Here is a 20,661-nt window from a genome sequence, read left to right on the forward strand (position 1 = left end):
TGCCCTTTCTTGGGGGGGGGGGTGGAGTTTGAGGGGTTGAGGGGCTTGGAGTTTTTTGGGTTTTGTTTTTACAACCACAGGAACTCTGTGCAGACATTAAGGGTAGATGGTGCCCTCTTTTGGTTACACCTAGAATTATGTGACCATTTCTGCCTTCACTTGTGCACTACTAACCTAAAAGAGAAATTTTTATTTACTCATATTCAAATAAATGTACAGGTTTCCTTATTTTAAGAAATAACTTCCCTTTGCTCTTGAAAGAGACCACGAAATTATAGCCCCATACCGCTGGGGCCCCGTCGTAATTAAACTTTGGGGAGAACATCAAACTCTGCCAAGGACTGACGTGGGTAAAAAGGCAGACTACTATCTTTTATTGTTTGTAGTAGGTTATCACCATTTATTTGAGTCAAAATATTATCTCTTCATCTTCCTCCCCTACCCACAAAAGAACAAGCATTTAATTTTCTTCAAACAGATTGATGATGGCAAGTTGCCGCTGGACACATTTGGCAAATGGATTTGCCATCATCTGATAGCTGGCTAGTCAGACTGATAGGTAAAGAAGGTTTCCTGAACCTCTTCATATAAGGCAAGAGCTATTTATGTGCAGTTTTATAATCTTTGTTCCCCCAGAAAAGCTGAATCTTAAGCCAGTCTAAACATTAATATTAATTTTCTTTTCTTACTGAACTGCATTCCCCAGTAGATCTGTAATTGGACCACTGAACATGGTGGAAACACTGGAAAATCTCAATCTTAATCTTCTCTTTCTCTCTCTCTCTCTCTTCCAGTTGTTTTGGGCTCTGATTTCACGAAATAATAAATAGGCTAATAAAGCTCCCTCTGCATTAAAATAAGGAAAACACTAAAGTTGAGACATAAAAGCAGGCAGTAATTGTTTGCAATGTTTAATACATCTCAATCTACCAGTAATGATCTGTCAGAAGTAAAGTAGCTCTAGCAGATAATCTTATTCTAGGTAAATTATTTTAATGCATGAAATGTGGACATTTTTTGCTAATTGGGTCTTAAAAATAATTTCCCCTATGCTACTTAGATGTGCCTTTCATCCAGTTAGGGTGGCATCCAGATAGAAAAACTAAATCCTTATGAACATCCTAATATAGTTTTAGTATAGAAAATATGCTTTTCTTTATTGATCTAGAACAGCCATTTTATTTTTAAATGAACACTGAGTTTTTCCCTGCTGTTGCTTGAAGACATAAACATTTCATCCACAAGCAAATTCATGAACCAAAGGAACCAGGAGAATGAATTTTTTTTTTAATTTTTGTGTAGCTTGCTTACTTTTCCATATGTAACTTTATAACAAAATTTAATTTTACACATAGTTAGCAAAACTGGTATTAATAAAAACTGATCAAAACCCTCAATTATAACTAATTAAGTATGGCCCTGGTGTCATACATATGTTTTAAGCATTTAAGATGCAGTTTCAAAATTAAAGAATATTTTTAGAATCTTCTTTGAAATGGTTTAATATATTTCTGCTTCCCTGCAAGCAAAGAAAAGTATTTTAAATCAAGGAAAATGTTTGTAGTTTAGAAATGGTTACAAAAGCCTTTAGCTGTTATAACAGTCTTAAAATTTAGATCAATTGCTAAATGTATGCAGTTTGCTCCACAGATTGCTCTCAAAATTCATTGAAAATAGAATGATGTCAATGACTTTTCTTCATTTTAAAGAAGTTCTTTCTTTTTCTCCAGGATTCCCAGGGTTGTTTTAGTAGTGTTTTTGTTATGGGGGCAATTACTGAAACTCATTGACTAAATTATTCCGAGTGATTTTTTTTTTTTTAAGCAGTGGTTCTGATTCAGACAATTTTGTGGCATACATTTAAAGTAAATATTTTATTGAATAAGATCAACATGTGCATGACAGAGTTTGTGTGACAAGAATGAAGTTTTACATATAAGAAATATGATCTTCAATCAGATCTTCAATCTTTTCTTGTCCTTATGCGTTTTCTTCAAAGTAAAGGAGCTTTAGGGTGCCTGGGTGGCTCAGATGGTTAAGCGTCTGCCTTCGGCTCAGGTCATGATCCCAGGGTCCTGGGATCGAGTCCCGCATCGGGCTCCCCGCTCAGTGGGGAACCTGCCTCTCTCTCTCTCTCTCTGTCTCTTAGGAATAAATAAATAAAATCTTCAAAGTAAAGGAGCTTTGATAACAATCACAAACGAATTAGAAGATTGGAATTAAAAAGAAGAACCCATTTGTAGTTAAATAAAATGTATTTTGATAATGGAACCATTCCCACTTGGATGTATTTGAAGAAGTTCAAAAACACTAAGCTGGTCTATGATTTCTCATAGTTAAATTTTTTAACTGAACTATTTGATTTTTTTTTAATTTCCAAGGCATCTGTCAAAGGCATAGAAATAGTATCCATGTAAGCAATTAACCCCAAAAAGCTGTCATATAATTAAAGACATTGCAGAATATTTGTAGTTTTATAACGATACCTAATAACTACTGACCTTAGTAAACCATTTTTTATGTTTTTTCTATTAAACTCATACATGTAAATCATTTTAGCTATAAATTGAAGTATGTTTCCAATTAATCCAAATCATACTGCCATATGATAGAAATGAAAAACAGTAGTGAGCTCTGCATTGAGCCAATTCTGTGGAGTAATTTTTTGTTTTTGTTCAGTTATTTATATAAATTTAGAATAATGCTAAATGGTACATTTCCTCATAAACACCCCACAAGTGGATATTTCTGGCAAATTGAATTCTTCATGCGAAGGCAGATTCCTTCCTATGAGATTCAACCTCTTCACTCCTGTTGCAATGTTTTCCTTTACAGAGTCTCATTTTATAGCACAAAGATGAATCAGACTTGCATCAGAGCCACAACTGATATATTACATACCAAAGAAAATAAGCTGATTATCTAGTCCTGTTGCTATTTTTGATGTCTCTTAGCAGAATTTCACTTGTTAAATGTATCCATGAGTTCTAACCTCCTGCAACCTTTTTATTCCCGTATCTTTCAGCTTCAATCCACATTTTTATCCACTCATTATATAGATGCCAACTACAACACTCAGTTTCACCCAGGGAACTCCTTTTCTATGGAAAAGGGAGATATTTCATAGGCTATAGGGTGGAATTTTTTCATAAAATTTTTCATAATTCAAAATTAATTTTGTTCTCCAGAGGTTAAGAGGCAGGCCCATTCTTGGAATCCCTGGCATGTTCTCCTGCCTCTCCCAGTGAATGTTTTTTATTACATTGATCGAGCCCAATGGAAATGCCTTATTTGAAACTGGTAGGTAGAACAACGTTAGCCATTTGATTTCACGTGATGGAATTACATTATCTAGTGGTAATACTAAAAGACTGTTAACAGGGTGTCCGCCGTAGGAGAAGAGCTGTTTAAAAGATGCTTCAGAAGCTGAACTCCTTCCTCATACCTTCAAATGTTTATTACCCCTGTTCTCAGTGTTTAAGTCTGGGATTGGAGAAGCAGAAATTTGCTTTGAGAGGACGCAGAGGAACTGACCATGTCCATGAAACGGTCTTCCTTTTAAGGTCAAGTGGAATAACACTCCAGGATGTGATGATGAGCTCTCTTTCCTTCAGGGCTTATCCTCCTCACTGGACTTTGAGCTCCTCCAGGGTAGGAAATTTTCCACTTTATAACACAAGAGTCCACCCCAGTGCCTGACACTTAAGGGATGTTCAGTAAACATTGACGGTGTGGGAGTGAATAGAGTCGGCGGAGCCAGCTGCTGAAATCCCAGTGGCTAAAAGAGGCCCGTCTGCATGTAACAGAACCTCGCAAGGCTCTCTGCAGCTATGTATGGCCCAGCCCCACTTGAAATACAATTAAATTGTATTCAGCTTAAAGGATGCAATGAGTTGCTTATTTTAACAAACACGCCATAATTTACATATCTAAATCATTTTATTGTAATAACAGCTGACATTTATATTGTTCCCCCTGAGTACTAGGCATTATGCTAAGTCCTTGACTCATTCATAGGCCCCACAAACACCCTGTGACACAGATACTATCATCATCCCAAACTTGCAGACCTGTCTGCTTATTCAAGGATATTTACATTGCTCAACGTGTTTTGGGACCTCTCTGAAATTATCTTCAGAGCCAGTTTACCAGAAATACAAGAAAACCAGCCTTCTAATTTATAGTTATGCCTCACAGTAATTATAACTGGTGCTGAAATATTTCAGCACATTTTTTTTTTCAGGAACACAATTTACGAAGCTCTAATACCAGAAATATTTCTTCAACTAATTGGGAAATGCAGTTTTTAATTTTCAGTAAAGTGAGAATAACATTATATAGCTAAGGGCCAATATTTTAAGTTTAGTAGATATCTTTTCATATATCCATTTTCTTACTACCACAGAAACAATTTTTCTTGTCCCCAAGTCAAAGATAAATTGTGGTAGCTGCCCAAGTATCCTAAAGAGTGATCAGTTGACTAATAACTTCCAAGTCAAGAATAAAACTTTTTTTTTCTATGACCAGATCCATGTGTCAAATAAAGCAGCTGAATTCTTTGGAACTATTCCTCAATTCAGAGAGACATGAACTTTCTTAATAGGCAAATTTTGAGTTTGTATTCACCTTTAAAGCTGATAAGATGAATCGATGTCATAAAGGTTGCCATACTATCATTTGATTCAGAATGGAAATTATTTCAAAGTTTTGTCTGCTTATCTACCTGTAAACTGTGCATGGTTTAACAATTAGGCCGGTGATACAGACATCTGTGTAAATTAGAAATCTGGATAAATCAGAGAAGAGATCCCCCCTTTGAACAAAGAAAAACTCTTCCTAAACTAGCTATCCTATTTCATCAGTCTTTCATTTCATTTGCTGCTGGAAATCTCTTGCGTGTTAACCATTTATTGTATTACAAAGTCAACAATATGAAAAACCAATAGCAAGGCAATTAATTATAAATTATATTCGGTATAAAGAGCACCTCATCAAGTAAGAATTGATGTTTAGAAAATGTAGGACCCGTATGGATATAATCTCTAAAATCTAAAACACCACTCCCAACTCCAGTTTTGTTTTAACATTAATAAATTTTTTTTAAAGATTTTATTTATTTATTTGAGAGAGACACAGCGAGAGAGGGAACACAAGCAGGGGGAGTGGGAGAGGGAGAAGCAGGCTTCCCGCTGAGCAGGGAGCCCGATGCGGGGCTCGGTCCCAGGACCCTGGGATCATGACCTGAGCCGAAAGCAGACGCTTAAAGACTGAGCCACCCAGGCACCCCTTAACATTAATAATTTAAAATTATGCAGCAGTCACTTTCAGGGGTCTCGTTTGTGAGGTATACACATTTTTTCTGCATTCATTTTATCCTCCTTGCCTTCAGAAGGAGTTTGGTTTCGTCTTCTAATAAGGACTGTGGTTGTCGGTGGGGAGGAAAGCAATCCCTTTCCTGCATTCACACGAACACCCACGGCACCCACATACCAGTAAGAAACGGTTTCCTTTCTGCCACTTGCTCTGTGGAAATGACACATAACATTGACATGGCGTGGCCGCGGAGAGCCAACTCTTTCAAGGCGAGAGGCTGAGGAGCTGGCTGTGTGAAGGCACCTTCAGTTTAGTTCAGAAGCTGAAATGCGAAGACCATTGTCCTGGCAAAGGGAGCCCACCTCCCGCCGGGAACGCGTGCACCGAGCTGACCTTCCTCATCATCTGAGGAAGCTGAGATTAAGCTTTCTTCAAGCGGTCCCTTGTTAGCCCAGCCTTTTCCCCAGTGTTGCTCATCTTTCACAACTGGAAGCCAAGTGTTTCAATCTGTTAATTCTGCAGCCAAATTCCTTTATTTCCTCCTTCTTCCTCCTTTTCTCCCTCACACACACACACACACACCACACTGTGATGGCTAACCTTACATTCGTGCCTTCCCTTCCTTTCCAAAGTCGACACTCAGAAAAGAAAAGAACCTAAGAATTTTTATGTTTCACTAAAAAACTGGTAAATATTTTTGTGCTTCTTTTTTCTTGAAACTCTGAAGAAGTAGAACAGGGACTCTACAAAAGATGTCTATTTGCAAAAATAACCTGCCTTTGATCAAAAAAGCCGCAAAAGTGTACTTCTCAGGGAAGTAGAAAACCACACATGATCTCAAGTGGAAAAAATATAAAGAATTTGCTGAATTTTTAACCTTAGTACATAACAAAGATATTATTTTAAAGTTGGTTGGTTAATGTGGGCTGTGTTAGAAATTTCATTGTGTTGTGTTTGGGTTTACCCAATGTTATTTTAATGAGTTTATTGGTTCAACACACAAAACACCACGTGGCACTTGAAGTTTTCAGGTTATAAATTTTCGTGGGAGGGTGGGGGGGAGGGATGGGGTGACTGGGTGATGGACACTGGGGAGGGTATGTGCTCTGGTAAGCGCTGTGAATTGTGCAAGACTGTTGAATCTCAGACCTGTACCTCTGAAACAAATAATGCAATATATGTTAAGAAAGAAAAAAAGAAGAAGAATGTAGCAGGAGGGGAAGAATGAAGGGGGGGAAATCGGAGGGGGAGAAGAACCATGAGAGACGATGGACTCTGAAAAACAAACTGAGGGTTCTAGAGGGGAGGGGGGTGGGAGGATGGGTTAGCCTGGTGATGGGTATTGAGGAGGGCACGTTCTGCATGGAGCACTGGGTGTTATGCACAAACAATGAATCATGGAACACTATATCTAAAACTAATGATGTAATGTATGGGGATTAACATAACAATAAAAAAATTAAAAAAAAAATTTTCGTGGGAGGCACTTACTTGAAGGAACTCTGTTACATAATCAATTGGTCTTTCAATCTATCAGCACGAAATAACCTTTCCCTTTTTGTATACATATACAGTGAAGATTATTTGGTTATAAAAAACAAATAAAATTTTCCATGGAAGGATCATCTATTTTTTGTATATATATTGAGACTTTGGTAATAAACATTTATTTCACAGTGTTTGTTGAATGAATCTACAGAATGAGTTTGGCGTCTTCTAGTGAAGACCGAAATAAGACATCTTCTTCCTTATTTTCCCTTCAAACTTCCTGCCCTGAAGGGACCCTTAGCAGAAAGTCATGCCTACGTTTGGGTGGTAGACCTACGCAATGACCATTGGAGTGTCAACTGCCGCATAAAGTAAAGCCTAGAAAAAAATGCCAAGAGAGGTGGAAAGACGAAGCAAGGAAATCTGCTACCCAAGAAACAGTGCGGGCAGGACTGAGAGACAGTGAGACCTCTACTAGGCCCCCTGACACAGATGGTACACTTCTCCTGTGTCTCTCGATCCTTCTCCATCCCTGGCTTCCAGATAGACTGGAAACATGCATTTTCCTTATCTCAGACACGTCCCCCAGGGCTTCAAAGTACGAGATGAAGGGAAGTTTAGAGAGAAGAGTCTTTGGGATTAAAGTATCAACTCTAAGTGCACCGAAATTGAGGTCTTTGATTTGAACCTGGGGAAGCGACATCACTCTCCCTGCGGTGGGAGGCCCGCACTCACAGCAGCCCCTTCCCTCGGCAGCTGTCGTACTCTGGGGCTCAGGGCAGCGGAGGAAGTTCAAGATCTTTTTTCACTGAGTCTTCTTTTCACTTTGGGTAGCAAAAGGAAATCCTCCTTAAACCAGATTCTTCCAGGGTGTAAGCGTATCTCATTTGAAGATCTCAGAAGTTTGAGCAACATGGTTCACTGACAGCGAGTATGCACCTTCCACCTTACAGCTGCTGGTCATCCAGCGTAGAGTCCACTTCCCCACAGTCTTATAATCCTGACAAGTGTTAGGTGGATACCGTCTGGTCCCGAATGACTAGTAGGTAGTAATTTGAGGCCCCCTTTCCCTTAGCTGTAGAAACGCCTCAAAACATAGTTAATTGTATATTGGGGAAGGAAAGGCTAAATTTGAGACTGATGTTAATGATAATACCAATTCACAGCTTGTGTTAGTAGCTAACTACATGTAGAGTATGGTTCTACCTTAAAGAACTAAAGATAATCTTTTATCCACAAATCACCAGCAGGACTAAGCTGTATACCTAAGGTCACATTACAGAGTGCAAAACTGAAATTTAATCATGATTGCTAGAGCATTACCCTAATTGCCCAGATAAACAGAATGAAAATCACTTAGATAGGTTGCCGAGGTTTCTGATGAGTCAGACGCTGTGTCCACCCATGGGATTTAGAATGTGAAGCACCTTGGAGGTCACCTAATCCAACACCTTCATTTCACAGATGATGAAATTCATGCTCCTAAGAGGTAAATGACATTCCCAAAAGCACATGGCTAGAAAAGATGGAGTTGGAACCCAGCTCTCCTGAGAACCCCAGCTGAGTGTTCCTTCTTGTCACTTTTTTGTTCCAATGCCAGATACTCAGGTGAATTCTAAAAATCCCAGTTATCTTTCTAGATGTTGCCAAATAATCCTGTTGCTTATGCGTGCTATATACGTAAATATATGTGCCTGAATTTTAACTGTATTGTCTTTTTTTGGCCCATTGTAGATACAGATAAAGTGTCTCTGTATCACCTAAAAATCTGCAAAACAGAAGGAAACAATCAGATTTAGTTTGAGGAATAAATAAATAATTTCCCAAATGTCTGTTCATAGTAGTTAAACATGTGTTTATTATAATCTGAATTTCATTTGTGACCTTAACTTGACCAAATTTAGATTGTCTTCGTGTCTCTTGAATGAACGCTCATGCCCATGCTTTCCTCCCTCTCCTTCTTCTTCTTCCTGACTCTGGTGTTCACCCATGTGACCCTGCATGGCCTGATGTACCCCCGACTCTTGGGAACTGTGAGTAACAAACTGACTTTTCACTAACAGTTGTCTCCTGATCTATGGGCCATACCATACCTAAACAACATTAAAACCGACATTTTAAAACACCCTCTGTCCTTGCGTGCCAGTCCCAGGGCATGCTCCAGGGAGAGTCACTAGGCGGCACTCTCCTGTTCCCCTAAACTCTAGGGGAAATGCACTTTTCTACATCTAAAATACAGGGCCCCATTTTTCTGGCCATCAAATGTGTAGCAGAAAGTGAGACAAGCTGATATAATCTTATATTGTGATAGCAGAGAGGTCCTTCCCTCTACACTTGGCAGACTGCATTGTTTGTGAACTCCCAAGAAAGAGAGAAAAAACAATTCAGAGAGTGCTTTTTGCCTCCAATTTCTCATTTGCCCCTCATAACAGACAGTAAAAGTTATAATTATCCCTACTTTGGAAGTGAGAACAGCTTGACAAAGATCACAGACCTATCTTGAGTAACCTTGGCAAGTTATTCTGTGTCTCAGTTTCCTCATGTGTAAAATGGCAACAATCGTGATACCTCCCTCACGGGATTGTTGTGAAGACTGGTAAGATCATACATGTGAAGCACTTTGCATAATGCCTCATGTGTGGAGTGCACATTAAATGTTAGGGACTACTGTCTCTGTTGCTGATGAAGTTGTTGTTAAAACACTAAACCCATGCTTTTTTTTTTTTAGATTGTATTTATTTAGAGAGAGAGAGCATGAGCAGGGGGAGGGGCAGAGGGAGAGAATCTCAAGCAGACTCCACACTGAGTGCAGAGCCTGACACGGGGCTCGATCTCAGGACACTGAGACCATGACCTGAGCTGAAATCAACAGTCCGATGCTTAACTGACTGAGCCATTCAGGTGCCCCTAAACCCATGCTTTGCAAATACAGTGTTGCCTCTTATTGCTGTTCCCCAAAATAGTTAAATCCATTGCCCTAAAACTTTATAATTTTCATTAAACAAGATTTTTTAGGTAAAAGAATAGGGGAAGCAAAAAGGGGCAGCTTCACATGAATAGTGTATCACCCAGCACCTGTTTAAGTTTAAAAGATTCTTTCATCTTTGATCCTTGGTATCAAATAGATAAAAGATTCTGTGTATTGAATGAAGTCTCATATTTTCACGTGGGTGCATAACGTTGTGTAGACACTGCACAGACCTCCAGGGTGGCTGATGACTGAACAGACGCTTTGTCACCGATTGTGGGCCAGTGGCCTAATGGTAAAAGCCCACTCTTCAGACAGGGTTCAATGAATGGCCCACAGTTTGTGGTCCTGGGCTGAAATTGTTTTTCTCCTCTCATTTTCATCTCACCCATCCCCACGATTTTTCCTGAGTATGTAGGAAACAATCAGTTTGGTCACTCCTTGGGCTCTCAGAAGCCCAATCTCAGCAGTTGACTTACTGTAGCAGCAGGTGAAAGATGATGGATTTAGTGGGGGGCAGAGAGGATATAGGGAACCCAGCTTTTTCTCAGAGCCAGAGATACACCCAGGAAAACTACGTTTTCAACACAACAAAAATGTGTTTGATTTTTTAAATGTATTAACGGCAGAAAAAAATAACTAGGGGAAAAAAAACATAAGGAATAGGCTTATGTCTATCTGAAAATACCTTCAAAAGAGGTGAATTTTCGTGAGGAATTACAGTAGCTGTCTTTGAAAAAGAAGCCGTTAGTTCAATGCAATTGCAGGAAGGATCTTTGCAGTCAGTGATGACAACGAGGCTGAAATTATTTCCTGGAGAATAATAGATACCAATGACTTGACTCTGTGAGGGGGAAGGGATTCAAAGTTAAATAGAGGGTCAAAGCACCACTCAGGCTTGTCTTTGAGCTGGGGGCCTTGGACTTAGGGCCAGTGATCTCCAGCAGAGAGGAGAGATGGGTGGGCGGTTATTGGACCAGACAGCCTTTTAATTCTGCTGGATGAGCCCTGTGTCACCATCTTCACAGATTCTCAACAGCCCCCTGCAGAAGAGGCAAGCTGCTTCACCCATGACCAATGAAATCAAGAGAGCAGGTCCGAAAAGGACAAGGGAACTCTCTAGGAACACTTTCATATCTTACTACGTGTGAAAGGATGATTCTGGAATTCTCGAGTGCCCACTGAATCACTAAAGTAGGAAGCTGATTTATTTTACAGCACTAAAGCCAAAACTGAAGGAACGTTCGGGCAGACGTCTACTATGTGTTACCAGCAGCTTAGATTGGACAAGTGGGATCTATCAGCCTAGCTTTATCAAGCAGTTTAAACAATCACCAAACCAGACTGAATCTGAAGGCAGCAAAAGTCAAACAATTTCAAATGAAGAGTCAGAAGGATCTGGCTCAGGCAAAGCACAGTTCTCCAGGTGGCAAGGGGGTAAGAGAAAAGCCACAACCCAAAGGAGACTGGGGCAAATAAGAAAAGAATAAAAAAGCGTCAAGTAAGACCCAAAGGTGAGGTCCACGGCAGGACAGAGAGAAAAGTGAAGCACAAGCTCAGGCTGCCAAGATGGCACAGACCCTGGCGACCGTCTCAGCTGTGGGGTGGGCTCACCCAACAAGTAGATGTCCGTCCTTCAAGGGGTCTACACGCACACTCACACATACTACACACCCACGGCGGGGGCACATCTCTGCATTTACACGTGGAAGAAACGGAAACTCATTTTGCAAACAACCTGAAAATCTCTAAACACATGTATCTACTCTCTCCATAGGATGCTAAGGCACCTGGCATACTCCTAGGAGCTGGGAAATAGTTCACACTGTGGTGCAGCGGGACAAAACAGACCCAACGCACAGAGGAGCAGTGTGCCGTTAGAGGTCTAGTCCATGGTTCTCAAATTGTCTTCACATGAGCTCCATTTGGAACCTAACCTTAACCATCTTGAGGCCTAGATCCCTCACCAAACCAACTCAATCAGAATCTCTGGGGGAAGAAGCGAGGCATCAGAATGATTTTTTACTCCCCAAGGCAAATTCAATGTGCGGTCAGGTTTTGAGAACCACTGAACTAGATCTAGCTCCCCCGCTAATCAGCTGTAGAATCTCTGGCAGGATATGCATACCCTCCCGGCCTCAGTTTTCACATCTGTAAAGTCAGAGTGGTGAGCATATGCTCTGACGTCTCCAGTTATCTATGAATCTGTCAGCTTGACATTTGTGTGTATTGTACACCAGGACAGGTGTAGCGAGATTGTAGAAAATGGGAGGTTTCTACGCATCCACACCCACATCCATTTTGTACAGCAAATCTGGGAGCATTGTTTACTCTCCTGCAGTGAGCATTACTTAAAATGACTTTATTTGTTTTGCAGTTTAGAGGGCCTCTGTAGGTAGCCTCAGGAGCCCATTCATTTCATTAACATTAAATCAACAAGCAGACCTTCTTTCTGCCTCTCTCAAGCAGGATTAATGGATTTTGGCATGATTTGTGCATCTAGCAGCAAAACCTCTTGCTGAGAGAGCTAGCAGGCTTGACTAATTCCCAGCAGTGCTAACTTCATAAACTTACTATAAGCTTTTAACTTTGACTGAAGATTAAAGGTAATGACTTCACACTGTTACATCTGAATGCGTGATACTCGAGATGCATAAAAACTATATAAAAATGACACACTATTTGATAAATTAACACATATATACGTTTGCATGTGTGAGTGTATATATATCTGGATGTTACGCTTATGAGAATACTCAATTCTGTGTATGTAAAAAAAAATCCTCTTATAACACTGAAAAAGATTTATGCAACAAATAATCTACCCCAAATAGAGTATTGACAGATGTATATGTAAAGTGTAAGCACGAGAACCTGTGGTTAGAATATGGTAAATATGCTAATAGAAGGCCCAGTTTTGTGTGAACCCATAACAGGACTCTCTGTTGAATAGGAACAATTTTCTAAGAAACAAAATGACTCTGCTCTATGAGACCAGCTTTCACCTCTAAGTAATAATCCCGCATATGACTATGCTTATATTTTTTTCTTCCAGACAGTCTTGAAATTCAAAATCAGAGAAGTCTGCACGAAGAAGGGAGAGAAAGGGGAAAAATACAATATTTCCAGCCCATCTGACAAGACGACATAAAAAGCTTTTGATCAAAGGGTCTTAAGTACACTTTACTGGTGTGACAAACAACATTTTTATCCCTTTATTAGATTTATTTTCTTCTGCAAACTGCAGTGACCAGGGTATGGTTTGTGAAAGAAAGCTGGCAGGGTTGTGTTCTTTGATTCCTAATTAACACCTCCAGTCTCAAAAGAGAACCAACAGAAATACCATAAAATGTTGCAGCTGCATTGTGATTCCGCTTGGCTGGTTTGTTAAAAGTCGGCTGGGCACTGGCAGCTGCAGTAAAGGGAAAGCTCAATGGGTGTTTTGTATCGTGCCCACTGAAGTGAAAGAAGGCAACCATTTTATTTTTCAAATGGGCAGCTGCAGAGGGGGGTTTAAATGGAGCTAAATACAAGATTTACTGTTAATTTATAGTAAATAAATAAGGAAGAGTAAACCTAACTTTCAAGTTTTTACAGTCACAAAGAAATTTTAGCGAGAAATTATTAAGGACAACAGTTTTGGAGGCTCTTAGCAACTGATTTGGGGAATCTGGCAACCAGGAATAACATTCATTATTGAAATCAAAATAGCCTTTTCGATTGAGCTGAATAAGTGAAAGCTTTGGCAATTGACATTTCCTCTTTGGAAGGTAAAGGTGTATCTTTCCTGTGTTTGGTAATGTAACTCCCTCGTCCCACTTTATTGAAACCTTTAAATTTATTCAGATTGGAATTAAGTAAAATTCCATACATCCTCCCACCTCACTTTTTTTTTTTTTTTTTTTAAGAGCACGGAGTTGAATTTTGCCTTGGGTAGGGGAATAAAAGAGGCATTTAACTCTGGTCAGATAAATCTCACTCACATTCAAAAAAATGCAATTAAGGAAATATGTAAATCTAGATGTTTCATCAAATGCTAGCTAAGGGGTTACTAGTTCTTCTCGAACACAATGACTGAACTAAAGAACTTTAGTGTCTGTGTAAGAACCATTGTCCAAGCCACAGTCCCTGTTGGAAACAGAGTCCGGCCTGGCCGTGGGAAATACCTACATATTTGACACAGGCCCTATTTCTGAGAGAAAGGGGACTGGAAGGGAAAGTATGGCGATTTTACTGTTGCATTCTAATCAGCCATGATCTGCCTAATTTGCTTTGATCAGGAAGATAAACTAATTTTTCTATGGGCTGGATAAAAGTAATTAGCAAGCCAAAGCTTTCATGTTATTTCAAAAGAGCTAAAGTAAAGAGGATCAGAAATTGTAATGGTGGGAGCTAAATACATCTTTTCGGCTCATCTGAGAGCATTGTTAGTTCAAAATAGGATACTGACACAGAAGAGGAACTCTGGCTAAAGATAGTTTCATGGGCTGTACAACCATTGTAAATCCTGGGATCTACAATGCTGTGTAACTAAACAGAATCACCAAGGGGTGATTTATAATTGGTGTCTGTGTCACAGAGCCCCGTTCTTTTGTGGGGACACCTTTACCTTGATGTGAAAGGGCCCGATTATTACCTAGTCCTAAAACATGGTTGGTTTTTCCAGGACCTCTGCGTTGGCGTTGTTAAATTATTTAAGTTGGGGTAGTTGGATGTGTTTGTTCGAACCCTAAGCCACTGCGCCTCTAAAGCACACAGACACAGCCAGCTTGGGATTCTACAATCCTGCATCTACTAGAGTGGGATCTGAGATCAAACTGAAAAAGCTGATCAGGAACCCGACGCTCCAGATGCTTGAATTTCACAGCCTGGTTCACCAGGGTTTGGGCCAGTTACCAGCTTCAGTAATGCCACGTCCTCGTCTCTTGTTTTTTCCAAACACCCAAACACATGTAGTTATTAGATGAGAAGGAAAGATTTTGGAATATGGGATTTTGTTTCTTAAAAAAAAAAAAAAATCTGCTATTTAATGTTACTTTTTTCTTGTTGATATGACCTTTGCTTTACTTCCTTTCCCAAGCTGTTGTACTAGATATGGTATCTGTTACCCTACTGTAAACTTAATTGCTTTTTTGGCTACTAATCTCCTTTGCTAGGGTTCTTAGATACGAAAGTGTACATTTCGTGTCAGACTCACTGTGTCTTATAAAATAAGTGGATCTTTTCAAATGATCTCTCTGTGGGGTCGGAACTAGCCAAGCTTCAGGGTTCTATAGGAACTGTTGTTACAGAATAATTCCAAAGGAAACTAGAAAATAAAACCGCTCTTCTACCCTGTCTTTAAAATTACTCAATCTCATTTGACTTACTTTTTCTCATGTTTTTCTCCTCTTTTCAGGAAGCCGCAGTCAATAAACATTTTAACTCCCTAACGTTTTAAAAGTTCTTGGCTGTTAAGTGTTTAAAAATACAAATAAGTCTATTTCACTTTGTTGCTAACTGTCATAAGGTCTAGAAAAGAGGACAATACTTAGGAATAAGAATTCAGTCTATGGCTGGGGAGCAAATCCTCAGTAGTGTTAACATCATGTTCCTGCATATGCATTAATTCTTTCACAAAATTCATGCTTATCTATTGCCGACTCTGTTCTGGATGCTAAGAGCATAGCAGTATGGCCTTTGCAGGGGAGACAGACATTAAGTAACTGCTTAGTTAAATTTATGTTATTAGAATTATGCAAAGACTCTGTTGGAGAATGGAAGTGCACTACAAGAGAACCTGTCTAGTCTTGGTGGTCAGGGAAGACTTCCATTGACATTTAATCTGGAATCTTGGAGGACGAGTTTGCGTTGGCCAGAAGGAGAGGGAAAGAACATTCTAGACAAACTTCCCCATTTCAGTCTAAGCACTGGCTGGATTCTCCTCTATACGTTCTGCAACTGTAACGTCCAGCATGATGCCAGGGACCTCTAAGTACCTCCTATTGCAGGAGGTCTGAACACGGTTACCCCTAGGGGGCAGGATCCACCTCTGAGATCTGACCTACCATTACTAGGAAACTTCTCATAGGAATATAGTACAAAGATCTGTGTGACAAGGGTCTCTGCAGCTGTGTTCTGGTCTCCAAAGTGTACCTTCTACTTGACTAGCTTATAGTTTTACTGGGCATACTGACTTCATTTTCTCTGAAGCATAATTACGAACTTATTTATTTGCACCCCCAATCATAACCTGAAAAGAAGAAGTGGTAATTGTGTTGTATGGACTTGTGCATTTTCCCTGCATTAGATGGGGATCCAAGAAGCAGAAGGCAAGCTTTTCCCTCTGTCCTCCTCTCATTCACAGTAAACTCTTCCAATTTCTGTTCACAGGGGGGAGCTGGTCAGACCTAAGTGCGCACATTTATTAATTCTTTAAATTATTCACCTAACACTTACTTGGCACTTACTATCTAGACTGAGCCCAAGAAACAAAGATGAATCAAGCAACAGCCTCCTCTCTCTGGAGTTCACTATTTAGTTAAGGAAGACAGACAAGTAAGCCAAAGCAGTATAGTAGTGAAGAGCCTCATTCTGGAATCAATCACTCTCTGTTGGAATCCTGGCGTGCACTTATTACCTTGGGCAAATTATTTAACTCCTCTCTGGCTTCACTTTCCCCATCTGTAAAACAGAACGTTTCTCATAGGGTTGTTCATGAGGGATATTATTTGCAAAGCACATACAACAGTGCCTGACGGGTAGTAAATAGAAGGCAAGGTTAGCTGTGATTATTGCTGGAGGTCAGTATGAAGTCCTGTGGAGAGAAGGACACCATTCACTCCACCTGGCGTTGCAAATACTTGCCAGAGAGGGTTGGGTTTGCCCTGCTTTTAAAGGATGGGGGGCATTTCACCATATGGCTGGACGTGTCCTATAGAAGCCCATCAGCAGGGGCAGCAGAGCAGGAAAGCGCATGGAAGGAAATTCTCAGATTTGCTGAACATGAGGCAACAGTGACTGGAAATGAGAGAGCTTGGAAGACAGAGAACCCAGAAAGCATCTGAATGGCTGCAAGGACTCATGTCTCAAAAGGCATATCTCCCACCTCTTTGCAAAGCTACCCTCATTTTGGATTTCCCTTTTCTCCCCTGCGACCCATGGTTTATTCCTTCAGTGAACTTTTAATGAGAGTGCGCTATGCAAGGTTCTATGGGAGGACATATCCATTCATTGTCTTCTAGAAGTTTGAAATCTAAAAGATTGGTATCATTTTATGTATTAAATTTGGTCACCTGATAAAGGGATTTCCATTTAGAGATAGCTGTTACCAGGACATCCTCTATTTCTCCCTCCTTCATCTATTTATCATCATGTCCCCCACTACCTAGCATAGTACCTGGCACACATGTATGTTGTACAAATGTTTTCTGGGGGTGGAATGAAGGCTTCCTCCCTCTGTTCCGCGATTTCCCCAAACTGTTGCCCTTCTTTCTCCTTCCTCTCAACTGCCAGAATTCTTGAAAGAAGAGGCTGTATTCCCTGCTGCCATTCCATTACCACCCCCTCACTCTTTCATTCCTCCTGCCATCAGCCTACCACTCACATCATTCAATTGAAATCACTCTCTCCTCAACACACCGCCGCTGACCTCTTACTGCCAAATCCAAGGGATCTTTTCTCAGCCCTCAGTCTTCCCAGACCACTCTGCAGCATCAGCCTCTGCCCACTAGCCCCTCCTCCCACCGTAAGCCAGGTGAGTGCGCCACCCTTGCAGCCTTAAAATGCACACATTTTGGAATCCGCCAGGCCTGAGTTTGGCCACAGTCCAAAGCTCAGTTTCCTTATCTGTGAAATGGGGCTAATAAAGCCTATTATCTGTGTTTGGCACACTACTCAGCCTCCTAATCACTCTCCTTCCCTCACTCTCATCTCTCACGTGCACTGCTGCCTAATTGACCTTCCTAAACTTCATAATGATCACGTCACTTCCCTGTTCAGAAAGCCCCAGCAGCACCCAGGCACTGGAAAGCACCAAATCTGAGATCTGACCTACCATTGGTCCCCACAGTCAGCTCAAATCCTGTGCAGCTGTGCTCCAACAACAGGAATCCGGAGACAGTTCCACTTGGCTTCTACTTGCCATTTAATATCTCTTTATCGCTAGTGTCTCCATTAGCAAATTGAAGTATTAGATTCATTCAGAGCTGACACTCTATTTGGCTGTAAAACTCTGTGATTTTACATTTTGGCCTCATGTTTCCATACTTGCCCTTCAAATTTCTGTTCTTCAGGTAAATAGGATGGCACCCCATTTCCCTAACATATTCCTACTCTCCTGCCTCGATACTTCTGCTCTTACCCATCTCTCTGGCTGGACTGGCTGCTTTCCCATCTCCACGTGTAAAAATTCTTCCTTCAGGCTCTTCTCAAGTGTCATCTCCTCTTCCATGGCCAAGAGTCATTGTCCCACCTGAGGGATGTCGATCATCCTCCTTTGTGGTGGATTCCCATTAGGGAAGTCCCGTTCGGACCACAGCAGTTTTCTCCTCACTCTTCCCCCGTCCCGCTGGCTTTACCTTTGCACGTTGGTCAAAATTCTGTCTTCCTCTGGCCAGCTTTGGTTACTCCAACCCTTACTTAAAGATCCACCATGACTTAACATTGCCCAGTGCCTCAAATCCAACAAATCCAACACTTCTTACCCAAAGCTTCAGAAAACTTCACTGAAATGTCCCAAATAACCTTTGTTCTCTCATCTGTCAACCACTCTTCAGAGCAAACTTGAGCCCATGTAGCTGAAGTCATACAAGGAGAGCAATGAGCTGTAAGGAGACTGAATTTTTAATATTTACTTGTATCATGACTAGGATAATGCATTTACAAGTTAGTATAAAATCAGCAAATAAGAAAAAATGTGCTTAAAAAGACTTCAGCTGTGATTATATTTTATTAAAAATTTGGTGACAGTATTATGGTTGTAGCACATTTAGGCACTTAACAGTAGATTTTAGGTAAAATCCATAAACATTTGAATGTATTTATACTCTAGTTCAAGAGCTCATAACTGGGGCAAAAGTCAGAATCACTTATGGAGATTTTTTCAAAGTCCACATTCCTGATTCTGACTTGGTAGATCTGGACGTGAACCTGGGCATCTGTTTTTTTGTTTTGTTTTGTTTTGTTTAAAGATTTTATTTTTATTTATTTGACAGAGAGAGAGACAGCCAGAGAGGGAACACAAGCAGGGGGAGTGGGAGAGGGAGAAGCAGGCTTCCCGCGGGGCAGGGAGCCCGATGTGGGGCTCGATCCCAGGACCCTGGGATCATGACCTGAGCCGAAGGCAGACGCTTAACGACTGAGCCACCCAGGCGCCCCTGGGCATCTGTTTTTGAACAGTGCCACAGTGATCAAGCTCGCCGGATCACACAACTCTAGGAATTGTGCAATGCACAGCTCTGGGCAGCATCCTGGCACAGATTCTGATGGCACGGTCTCTCAGCCTCAGTTAAGAGCTTTACCCGGACTTTAGCACCAGAAGCATTTGTGTTAGAATCTTAGCTTCGTCACTTATTAGTTGTGTGACTTGGAGAAAATTACTTTAGCTCTCTAAACCTTGGTTACCCCTTTGCAAAATGGGACAATGATAGTACTTACTGTACAGGAAGATAAGAATCAGATCGAATCTACACAGTATTCAAGACAGCACCTAACATGTAGCAAATAATCAATAAATGTTAACTGTAATGATGACAGTAATGATTATTGAACTTCCTCTCTTTAAATCTCGAATTGGCCAGGTAGCTTCAAGACCAATTTACATAGTACTGAAGGAAATATTAATATAAGTTAAGTGATCACTCTACTGGTAAAGATTATATCTCTCTTACATTTCTTATTTTTGTCCCTGAAGGTTATTAGAATAAGTTTTAACAAAAATGAATTATATTCTGTATATGTAATATATGTCCGTGTGTGTCAGTGTATGTGTATGTAATCTCTAATATTTCAAGTGGCCATATAAAAGTCCTTGACCTTGTCTGTCTTTTAAGCCAAATGTGTTTGGACACCTTTTATGGCATAGGTAAAAACAAAGCACTGCCTCAGAGGTTATTTTTTTTTTTTTAAGATTTTATTTATTTATTTGATAGAGAAAGAGAGAGAGAGCATGCGAGAGCATGAGCGGGGTGAGGGGCAGAGAGAGAGGGAGAAGCAGACTCCCTGTTGAGCAGGGACCCTGATGGGCTCAATCCCAGGATCCCAGGATCTGACCTGAGCTGAAGGCAGATGCTTAATCAACTGAGCCACCCAGGCACCCCATCCTCAGAGGTTACTTGATAGCCCTTTAATGTGTCCACCTTTGGTCAAAGTGATATAGAAGCCTCTGCCAGAATATATTATTATATAGTGGACTTATATATTAGTTTAATAAGATTGCTTAAATCATTTTTGTATCAAAATATCTTTCTTCACAACACTTATAATTATAATTAAATAATTATTTGCTTTACAATTAGTTTAATGTCTGTTTCCATGACAAGTATCTCAATGTGGGACTCTAGAAAGACAGGAACTATGTGTGTGTTGTTTACTATAGAATCCCCTGAACCTAGCACAGTGTCTGCCATATAGTCCGTACCAAGAAAATACTTGTTGAGTGAGAACAAGAAAGGAAGATGAGAAAAAGGAAGTGGGGGGACAGTACTCCCACATACTTATCCCAGAACCAGGAGCAGTGCACAGAATAAACTTGGAACTACATGTGAAATATAAAGAAGACTATGACAGCCTCAGCTCACCAAAGTTTACAGTCTAGCTAGTGGTACCTGACCATCCAGTACACTTAATAAATATTTTTAGGAGGATGATGACTGTCCAGAGGGGTTAACAAATAGAGGAGAGGTAAGACTCCA

General features: G+C 40.4%; 1 protein-coding gene across 3 annotated transcripts in view; it reads left to right on the forward strand.

Annotated features, from left to right (window-relative positions):
- Positions 1-20,661, forward strand: part of LGR5 (leucine rich repeat containing G protein-coupled receptor 5) — a 122,095-nt gene that overhangs the window by 2,786 nt on the left and 98,648 nt on the right. The window lies entirely within an intron of this gene.

This window comes from Halichoerus grypus, chromosome 6 (assembly GCF_964656455.1).
Source record: "Halichoerus grypus chromosome 6, mHalGry1.hap1.1, whole genome shotgun sequence".
NCBI lineage: Eukaryota > Metazoa > Chordata > Mammalia > Carnivora > Phocidae > Halichoerus > Halichoerus grypus.